General features: G+C 38.2%; 1 protein-coding gene across 2 annotated transcripts in view; it reads left to right on the top strand.

Annotated features, from left to right (window-relative positions):
- Positions 1 to 7958: 7958 nt before the first annotated feature.
- NDST3 (N-deacetylase and N-sulfotransferase 3) overlaps positions 7959 to 11252 on the top strand; it is a 147048-nt gene continuing 143754 nt past the window's right edge. For both annotated transcript variants that reach the window (XR_014813132.1, XM_084973089.1), the window contains exon 1: positions 7959 to 8170. The gene's annotated coding sequence lies outside the window, so the exon portion shown is untranslated. The remainder of the gene's footprint in view (positions 8171 to 11252) is intronic.

Below are 11252 nucleotides of genomic sequence, written 5' to 3'. Positions count from 1 at the left end.
TATTACCCTGGACCCTTGGTTTGTTTGTTTGTTTGTTTGTTTCCTACAAAAGAATGAAATTAAGCTAGGTACCATGAGAGATTGAAAGTCAGCCCCAAGGGTAAGTTTCCCTGATATCTTAACCCCCTCACTTCTCCCCAGAGCAGTTCAGGTTGCCTGATACTCACTCTCATTACCCAGTATCTTTTCTCTGTGGCACTTACAATAGTACAGGGTGATTGTAAATTATGTAATTAAATTAACTGTGAATTTAGCTGTGTAATAACAAGGTGAAAATCAGAAGGGCAAGGTCTGCTGCAATCTTTCTAGTTCACACTACATTTATGCAGCATATTATATACATATATGTAGATATCCCATATATATTTGATGATAGTATAAATATAACTAATTCAATAATGAAATGAGCCTGACTTTTGGGATTAAATTTCTGCCAGTCATCTTTTTTTCTTTTATCTCTATCGCCTAACATATCTCAGAGTATGCTTGGACTGTGGAATATTACTTCCTAAGCTTGGTTTTCTGCTTCTACACAATTATAATATACTTTGTTGAGCTTTTACATAGATTATATAACACAGATACACAGAGCTCTAACATGTGACAAGTGCTTAATTGTGTTTTTCTGTCTTACTGCCATTCTCATTGCTATTATTGTGTAAAGGTTTTATCATCACTATTTGTCCAAATGGTTAATTCTTAGGTAAAGTTACATAAAACTCACAGTGATGGATATGTATATAAAATAACCAATACTGACTTCAAGAAATGCTCATACACAACTTATTATTTATAAAGTAATATAAATAAAACTGATATGTTTCTCCTGGCTTTATTGGGTTTAAATTCTATCCTATACTGAAAAGTAATAGTTTTACATATTGGGTTAAAGTTAAGAGTTTCTCAAGAGCCAAAAAGCTGTTGCCCCCAGAATAGTCAGGCTTGAATAAAAAATACTTCTGTTACCACCCCAAATCTTTTAACCCAGTTTAATTTTTTTTTTTTTGCTCTAAAACAAGTTTTAGAAATCTAGAGGGTCTTCACTAACTTTATTCTCTGCCCTGATCAACAAAAGAATAATGTTCTAAATAAGTAATTTACACATAAATCCATAGGCACAAACTGCTAATGGAATCTATTAGAAATTAAATATATTTTACATAAAGAGCCTAAGGAAAAGAACATTTTAAGATCTAGATTCATTTGCCCAATCCATATTTATTTATCTTTTTCAGAGGGCTGAGCTGTATCCTATGGAGGGAAAACAAAATGATCATGGATTCCCAACAATTAAAGTGAGACTTTTTAGAAAAATACTTTGGGTTTAACCATTAGGTTTAACCATTTCATTTAAGTGGAAGTGTTTGATTTCAAGTGTGGATTTTACAAAAAAAAATGAATGAGGGCATTTATTACCTTTTCTCTCAGAATGCAGAAGATGCTGAGCAATACTTAAATTTAATGCTAAGTGAGCAGAATTTCCATTTTCTATTTCTTCTGTTACTACAGAGGGCACTTGCTCATGTCTGAGGGAGAAAAACTATGTGCATAAATTTTCCCTTTCCCAATTAAATTTTCGTTTTTTATACTCACAGTTCTCTAATTCAAATGTTTGGTAGATAATTCAATCCAAAAGCCTCAAGCCTCAAGCCTAAGAATATTGGATTTGTCAATCCATAACATACTATTTCTCTTTTTTTCCTAACAACTTCTCATATCACTATCTCAAAGACATACCTTCAGAGGAGCAGAATAAAATTAATTCATACAACTCCTGCTTTCTGAATATTTATTATTTTCCTCAACCTCTTGAAATCGAAGGATCAGATATAATGGAGAAACATCATACTACAGTGATAGGGAAAGTATTCTGGGATCTTTTTATGAAGGCTGTTTTCACACAAATTGAAAGAGAAATCATCCATTTTACTCTCACAATGAATCTCTCTTGTACTACATAGCATGAGGCCAAGCTATAAAATGATGATTTAATGTTGGAAGCTAGATCAAAGAAACACCTTAATGATGTTTGGTCTTGCCTGAATATCAAGATACAACTTTGAATACTCACAAAGTGTGTTTCATAATCTGATGATTGCTTGTATTTCCTCATTAATATGGAATAAAACAATAGTTATTTCATACTTTATGTCAAACCTATAGATATGAATATGTTTATACTGCCAAACAGACATCACCCAAGGCTGGCAATAAACTACATATATTATGATCAGCACAGAAGAACTTAAACTAGTTGGGAAAGAGCTATTTTTTTTTCTCTCTCTCTCTTTTTAGGGCTGCCTCTGCAGCATATGGAGTTTCCCAGGGTAGGAGTCAAATCAGAGCTGCAGCCACTGGCCTACACCCACAGCCACAGCAATATCAGATCTGAGCCATGTTTGCGACCTACACCACAACTCGTGGCAACACCAATCCTTAACCCACTGAGAGAGGCCAGGGATCGAACCTGCATCCTCATGGATGTTAGTTAGATTCGTTTCTGCTGAGCCACTACGGGAACTCCAGGAAAAGCTATTTGAGGACAAAGCATTTGAAAATTAAACAGAAATGATAGAAGATAATGTATACAGGTATTTTTGGCTAAAGAATAAAAACAAATTTTAATGACAAGATGTAGTAAGGCGATCTCCTTTATCAGAGACAGTGAAAAACATGACCTATTATCTAAGAAAATAATACCCTTCTCTTCTTTAGAATATTTTAAATGAACACTCTTGTGCAAGGCCCTGTACCTGGGGCAGTGGTGACCACAAAATGAACCAGCCGGGGAGGCAGCACTCAGAGGTAAGAGGGCAGCATCTGTTTTCCTCTGTTCAAATCTAGCTACTTTTTACTATGCCACTATGCCAAAGGCCCTATCTATTTTAACAAACCATTTCTTTTCACTGATAGTTTACCTAATTGACTATATGAGAAGCCAAATCTTGACTTTAGTGTATATTTATCATGATTAACATAAAAAAGAGAGAATTAAGGAGTTCCCATTCCATTGTGGCTCAGTGGGTTAAGAACCTACTAGTATTTATGAGGCTATGGGTTCGATCCCTGGCCTCACTCAGTGGGTTAAGGATCCAGTGTTGCCACAAGCTGCAGTGCGGATCTCTGATGTGGCTCAGATATGGCATCGCTGTGGCTGTGGCGTAGGCTGATAGGTATAGCTCTGCTTCAAACCCTGGCCTGGGAACTTCCATATGCTGCAGGTGCAGGCCTAAAAAGAACAAAATAAATAAAATAAAATTTAAAAAGAGAATTAGTTTTGAAAACCAAGTAATTTAAATAATAAAATGCTCATTCTTCTAGACCTACGCAAAGACACAGCGTGTGTTCTTAGTAATGTGCTAATCCAGGAGCTCTCAGATAAGTAATGTCTATTTCACCTGGGAACTTTTGCAAATCTTTCAGCCCTATCCCACTCCTAGTGAATCAGAGACTCTGGGGGTGCGGCCCAGCAACATGTGATTTAGTAAGCTTTCCAGAGCATATTGCTGCACACTAAAGTTTGAAGACCACCCCTCCAATCTGGTCTACTAAGCTTTAAATTGGAGTTTTATAAAATATGATGAAATCTTCTTACTACTAATTCAAACTTATACACTTTTCACAGGCATGCTTGCAAGGAGACTTAGAGGCAGGTAAAATTCACCTTTCTCTGGCTTTTGAGAAAGATACCACTTCCCTTTCCTTTCCTCCTAATCAGTCCTTTTGCTTTTCAGTTTTGATCTATTTTCACTTAGCATTTCTTGAGACAATAAAGAAAGATGGGTACATTTCCTTTCCAGCTAGAATATGCTTGCTTGCTTGCTTTTTTTTTTTTTTTAATGGCCACACCCATGGCATATGGAAGTTCCTGGGTCAAGGACAAAATCTGAGCCGCAACTGCGGCAATGCCAGATCTTTCACCCACTGTGCAGGGCCAGGGATTGAACCTGTACCTCTGCAGCAACCCAAACTGCGGCAGTAGGGATTCTTAACCCACTTTGCCATGGAAGGAGCTCCGAATGTGCTTTCTTTTAAATCTTAATCCCATCAGCTTTCAGTAATTTTGCAGTGTCATTAATTACTATAACTATAAATCCAAGATGAGTATCTTTCAAGGAAGGTAATACTTACACTTCCTAGCTATTTCAGGTCAGAAATACTAATGTATTCTCTATTAACACCTGCAGTTTTAAAAATCTGTTAAATATATTGCTTTAATCTAGACACCAAAAATTAGAAATTGACTCTGCAGCTTGAGATGAGCTTCCCAGTCCTTCCTAATCATCACCACCATGTAGAAGTATTTAGATAAAGGACAAAATATATCAAAAGAAACAATTTTTAAACTATATGAAGCATAAATTGGTAAACCTCCATCATTCAATGTCTTATTTCAGAGTGACTAAATACAAAGTTTAAATATTTCAATATGCAAAAGTCTATAGTTTTGTTCTTTTCTCTTATTTTTAATAGTGTCTACACATATTTAATTTACTTTTGATTTGAAATCAGGTTTCTGAAAAACATATTTCAAATTGTCTCAGGGCTTCTCAGAGGCTGACAGAGCCTGAACTTATTCCTTTTTGAAGTCCCCAGTATTTCCGTAAATAGTAATGGTAGATATGCCAAAGGCAGATACAAAAACTGTGGTATATCCCATAAGAATAGGCTAAACTTAACATGTTTATCACATTAAAAAATACTGTATAAGCTCATTTGGAGATTATACTAAGTTTGAGGTGCTTTGCTAATACAAGTCTCTGGACCAGATTACCTTCCCCACCTTTGCCTCAGCCACTGACACAAGTTCTTTGTTGCCTATAATGAGTGTTCCATAAGTTAGAATCTCTCAGGAGGAAAAAAATATTGCCTTAATATTCCTGAGATAGGGAAAGGAGACAGGAGGGGAGGGCTAGAGGGGACAATGGTTGACACTGCTGTTTTAGCTTCTGCTAAGCGAGTAAAGAGGAAGAAAATAGAGGCAACATATCGATCTGCTATTATACGGGCTTAAATTTCATATGTGTACAGATAAAAATTTGAGGAATAGAGCTATAAGATTTAACTAACTCATAAGAAGAAACCTCAGAACCCAAAGGTGTCTGTACTTCCAAATAGATGGTTAGAGTGGCAGTCACTGGTGAAGGTAGCAATTTTTCAAGGCATCAGGAACTTTGTGCCTCTAATCAAACCTAGCTGAAGAACACCCCCAAATACTAAAGATATGATTTTGTAGAAGTTTTCTATTTTTTTGTTTGCTTGTTTTTGTGCAGGAAAGACAGAAAGGGAAAGAAAAGTGAATGCCATTTCTGAACCTAGATATATACCTAAAGATATTCAGGAATGTATCAATCCATGAATCTTTTCGATTTCCTGAAATCTTGTAGACAAGCCTGACCTCCTATCCCTATATCAACACATAAGTAACTGAAAGGCAGGGAAGTTTCCTGCTTTTATTTTCTCATAAAAATATTGTTGTAATCTCAGGGCCATTTAGTAGATGTTCCATAATTTCTGTTTTTTTTCTTTTCTATTTTTTTCTTTTTTGATAAGTAGAATAATGAATGTAAAGGTGCTTGGATGACAGAGCAAGTTCTCTGAAAAAGAAATACTTTTTTAAAAATATAGGTGTTCTCGCTTTGGCACAGTGGTATCTATACTGCCTCTACAGCACCAGGATACAGGTTCAGTCCCCTGCCCAGCACAGTGGGTTAAGGATCTGGCATTGCAGCAGCAGCAAAGTTTGCAACTGAGACTTGGATCTGATCCCTGGCCTGGGAACTCCATATGCTGCAGGAGGCCAAAAAAGGTAGATAGGTAGGCAGATAGATAGACAGACAGACAGACAGATAGAGTTTCTTTAAATTTCAAAAGGCACAAGACTCTGGAGGGAACTACAATAAAATTAATTAACTTAAAAATCTTAGTATATGTCATCTGGCAAAAAAAATCTACCATCTTTGAAACTAGAGATTCTCATACTAAGTGAAGTAAGTCAGAAAGAGAAAGCATATGATATCACTTATATGTGGAGTCCAAAATATGGCACAAATGATCTATTTACAAAACAGAAACAGATCATGGACATGGAGAGCAGACTTGTGTTTGCCAGGGGGGAGAGGGGTGAGAGGGGGACAGACAGGAAGTTTGGGATTGGTATATGCAGACTGTTACATTTAGAATGGATGGCTGATGGGGTCCTGCTGTACAGCACAGGGAAATGTGTCTGGTCTCTTGGGTTAGAACATGGTGGAAAATGAAAAAAAAAAAAAAAGTATGTGTGTGTATGGGTGGCTGGGCCACTTTGCTGTATAGCAGAAATTAAAGGAACATTGTAAATCAACTATAATTAAAAAATTTAAAAGAATGAAAGAAATCTACCACTTTGACATTTCCAGAGTCTTCCAGAAGGAGTAATTGGTTCAGTTACTTCTGTAACCTCTTTAACTAAAGAGCAAAAAGAATATACAACTTTCAGACTTTCTAAAATTTCAAACTCAAGACAGGATCTAATCGAAGGTCTTTCTATAGAGTACCCAAATGTCCCCATAAACTTAATAGATGACCAAATATTTAATTTCTGTAACATTTGGCTCTCTTTCAGTTCCAAACGGCAGAAATTTCAACCCAAGCTGCCTTAAGACCAATCTGAATTTATTGACTCATATTTGAAAATATCCAGCGTTAAGACTTTGTTTCAGCAACAGCTGGATTCGAAACTCAAATATTCCCATCTAGTTTTAGCTTTTCTCTAACTTTCAGGTATGCTATCCTGAATATTAACTTCATTCCCAGATGTCACATGGCAACACGAAAAAGCTCTAAGCACACATTTCACTCTGCAAAGTGCCATAGAAGAGAGTTTACCTCCTAAGGGGGACAAAAGAAAGTCTCCAAAACGGTGCCTTCTTGTCTCTGGCCAGATTTGGCTCATTCATATACCTGTCTGTAAATCAGTCCTACCTAGCAGGAGGACAAAACACATCCAAAGGCTAGAACTGAGTCGTGGGTCACCCAGTTGAGTGAAGGCAGTGGTTAACATTACCTGAAGCAAACTGGCTGAGGGATGCTGGTTCAATACTCCAAAATGAAGGAGATACTGTTGCCATAAAGAGGAGTTAAGTAGCTGGAAAGCACAATCACAAATACCCACTGCTAATTATCATTAGTGGACTCACTGCCCCTACTTATTAGAACTTTCACATATGTTATATTAATGGATCAAAGTGGGACTAAAAAAAAATCATTCCATTGAGGCTCCTAACCAATCTATAGTTTTGAAGAGCATAACTTCACACCTTGTACCCAAAATGTCCCTCCAATTGCTGGCCTTCCACCTGTCTTCAGGAGCTGGAACACATGGCCTTTAGAAAGCCGGCAAAGAGGCAGCTCCCAGGTTACAACCTTGAAGCTCCCCGCCCCTCACTGCACTGCCAAGACCAGTGTCACCAGCAGGAACGCGACCTGAGGGAACGACGCGGATATGCTTGCTCCACCTTCCCGGCGCGTCTCTAGGACTCCACACCCACTTCCCACACAGCGTAACCCGCGGGGTGGGGGACGCCCGGGGTCCCCACGCCGAGGCTCCCGGAGGCTGATCAGCTGGGCCGACTGCGGTGAGAGGCAGGCGGATGGAGGAGCCTCCAGTACCCGGCTCCTGCCCCCTCCCCTTCCCCCGGCTGGCAGGCGCGCGCGGGCCGGGAGCGGGGAGGTGGTGGCGCCCGCCCCGGGAGGCGGCGTGAGGGCGGCGGCGGCGCGGCCAGGCGGGTCCCCGGTCGGCGGAGCGCATCCGAGCGAGCGCAGGAGTCCCCCGCGCGCCCGCCGCGCTCGCCCCGCAGCCGCTCCGGCTGGGCCCCGCCCGTGCTCCCGGAACAGCCGAGGTGTCCACCAGCCAAGTCCGCTGGGACCCGGGCGTGCGAGGGGAAGGGCTGCCTGCGCGTGGTCGCCGCCCAGCTCCCAGCACCGGGTCGCCCACGAGTGCCGCCCGGACGTCGGAGCCGCCGCGAGCAGCCGCGGAGGCCGAGGACCCGGGAACGAGGATCCAGCGGACGCCCGAAGCCCGAGGGAATCACCAGGCGGTCCTCGCCCAGACACCGGACCCGGGGGACTTGAAATACGGACTCCAGAAGTGGCGAGCACGGTCAGGACAAGTTTCTCGTGGTTTGAAGAGGTCCTGAAACTCGTTTTAATCATCCTTTCCTCTCCTGTTTTAAATAAGTTTATTTAGACAATGAAAAAAAAAAGCCTCCTGGATGACTGTAGGTTTGTAAATAGAATCTGGAAAGTTTTGCATGGTTTGGTTATTTGCTTATGCGTATTTATTAACCTGTTAACTCCAACTAGACAGCAAATTGACATGTAAAATATTCTTTGAGGAACATTACAAGTTCGCTGCTGCATTCGGGTATTGTTATTTATCAGCTTAGTTAGCATCTGTCTGCCAAAGTGGTACCAAAGCCTGTCCCTTGGCGACGGGTCTTGCATGTGACACTCTTGCCCTCTAGTGCCTCACCAGCTTGGTAGCAGTTTGATGGCTAATATTAATGAGATGTTACATAACACATGGCTACTGGGCCTGAACTGCTACTGCTGCCACTTGTAAAGCCAAAAGCCTGAGCCGGTGGTGGTGGATACTGCTGTTTCAGTTTCTTTTCTATTGAAACTTTCTCAAGCGTTTTCAGCTCTTTCAATTTTAATTCCAGGTAAGTTCATCCATTTATTTATACTGTGCATTAATTGCTCACTTATAAATTTAGGAGTAACAACTTTGTTTTCAATTAATTTAAGAATTTCAGGATTGAACAAGTGCTTACTTTTATCCTTAGAGAAGAAACAGAGCATTTAATTAAATTGAGTGAAACAGATATCTTCTCATTCTGATGTAATTTTAAAGCTTCTCTTTTATAAAATTAAAGTATTAAAGGGATGATCACTTATAATTGTTTAAGATCTCCAGCAACTTGTAATTATTCTGCAGCAGATTTGTTAAACAGGACACGTCTGTGCTTGATGGACTAGAAATTTGTGAGCAATATCAGAGGTTTAAACTAAAACCACTTGTATAGACAATAATGATCCTCAACAAATCTTCCTATTTGACACAATTCATTTATAAACATTAATTAAAATTATATAATTAATAAAATTTAATGCAACTGGCAAGAAATAGCCTAGGTATTGAATATAGAAACTTTAAAAGAAAATATATGTATTTTTCATGTAATACATCCACTTTTTTTTTTTTTTTTTTGAGGAACTAAGTTACATTTTCTTAAGAGGTTTACCTAGATCATCTTCCAACTAGATCCAATATCTGGAAACTATTTAAACCTCAAAGTCATTTAAAGTTGATGTTTATCCATATTCTTTAGAAACATATTGGAGTAAAGCTGCATATGTAATGTGAAAGAGTTTTGAGGAAATCACTCCTAAGTAATGTAAACAGCTGTATCTTAATATTAAAATACACATCCAGTCTTGAGACACATGAGAGGCTGATCTCAGATCCACTTTTTCTTTTTCTTAGAAAATATCATATTATCAACTCTTGAACAGTGCTGTTCACCACAAGAGAGCAGAATGATGTGGAAGATAATCTCTCCAACATCTGATATTCAGCTGAAGGGCATTTTTTTCTCTTTCTTCAACTCTCTATTAATGTTGTATTTGAGGAGATTTCAAAATTAAATTTGAAAGAGACTCTTTTAGAAAATAGAACTGAACATATCGAGAGGCTTGCCTTAACAGAAGCTCTTTTCCTTTTCTTTCTCCAGTTAACTCAGACAGTACCTGCCATCTCTATGATGTTTTTATTGTTTTTCTTTATGGTCTTGATGATAAAACAGAAGATTTCTTTCTTTGTATAAGTAAATATTGATATTAAACTGGTCGCATAAGTTAATTTTCTTTATAGTCTTTAGAATAAAGATTATCATGTTGCCAAAACACTTTAGATAAAACAAAACTTTTATCTCTTTCTGGAGAGATTTGTTATAGTTCAATCAAGTATAGTATACCTTCTCTTTTAATACATTTTCTTAAGAAAAGTATTGTTTCTGAAGAGTACCGCAAATTTTAATTTGTGGCATAACTAAAAGATTTTTTGAAAAAAATAGGGGATTTGAAGTTCTTTTTTCTGAACAATATATTCTGCTGCAGAAGTTAGTATGAGGTAAAATCTGTAGAGTCAAAGGTTGACTTGTCATTTCAGAATTTTAAAACCATAAAGAAATTACAGATTTTCTCTTAATTCAGGGCATCTTCCATGACTTCCTTGAATCCTGATTGAGTCTCAACTGTTCATTGGCAACCAGGGGCAACTTTTAAATTTAAGTAAAATTTGAGGTATAAAATACTTTGTGACCTATATGCACTGTAAAAGAATATATACATATAAGTATAACTGAGTCACCATGCTGTACAGTAGAAAAAAAATATACACATAAATAAAAGATTTTTTTTAAAAAAAAAGAGGGAAATAGAATAGGTGGTAAAAACACTATTCTCAGCTAAATAAATGCCTTGGATTTCTAATTGCTTATCAGTTTAGACAATAGGGAGAATACAGTGGAAGCTGACTTAACCTGTGCTGTGGCTGTCGGAGATGAGCATCCACAGTGAAGTGCAAGAACTCTGAACACCTACATAGAGTAGAGGATGCTGCCAGGCCACAAAAGTAACAGCTTGTATTGTAATGGTAACTAGTCCGAATGGTGCTCAAAATTGTTTCATAACTGAAGTTTCTCTTAGAATACCCAAGAATTGGTTTTAGAAAACCAGCTGGTTGGTTTGTCTGCTTGTTTGTTTTTAATTTAAAAAAAAAAAAAAAAACTATATTCTTAGGCTATGGGATGTCACAATGAGTGATATATTCCTCATGCTGTACTAAAACCTTTTTCATCAATTTCATGCATGTTGTATAACTAGAGGAAAGGTCTGGACCTGCTGTAATTATTGAGTATAAGAAATTATTTCACAAAAACTCCTACAAATTCCTGAGGCCTATAACTCTTCACTACCTTGTCAAAAAATCAAGTTTTGAAGTTCTGTACTAAAACCTTTTAGCATCTCAGTATCCATGATGAGTATCCATTTTACATACAGTTCACTTTTAAATCTTTTTCTTTGATTGCAGTATTTGAGAACATGACGCTAGACTTGAATTCTAAGCCTGGTTCTGCCATGAGAGCTGTAGCTCGGACAAGTCCTTTGCTGGCTCTGAGCATCGGTCTCTCCCCTGGAAACTGAGGATC

Source organism: Sus scrofa, chromosome 8, assembly GCF_054392235.1.
Source record: "Sus scrofa isolate SSC_HxYL_T2T_F1_AM1 chromosome 8, Sscrofa_HxYL_maternal_Yorkshire_Landrace_v2.0, whole genome shotgun sequence".
NCBI classification, from domain to species: Eukaryota; Metazoa; Chordata; class Mammalia; order Artiodactyla; family Suidae; genus Sus; species Sus scrofa.
This window is presented reverse-complemented; position numbering and strand designations above follow the sequence as displayed.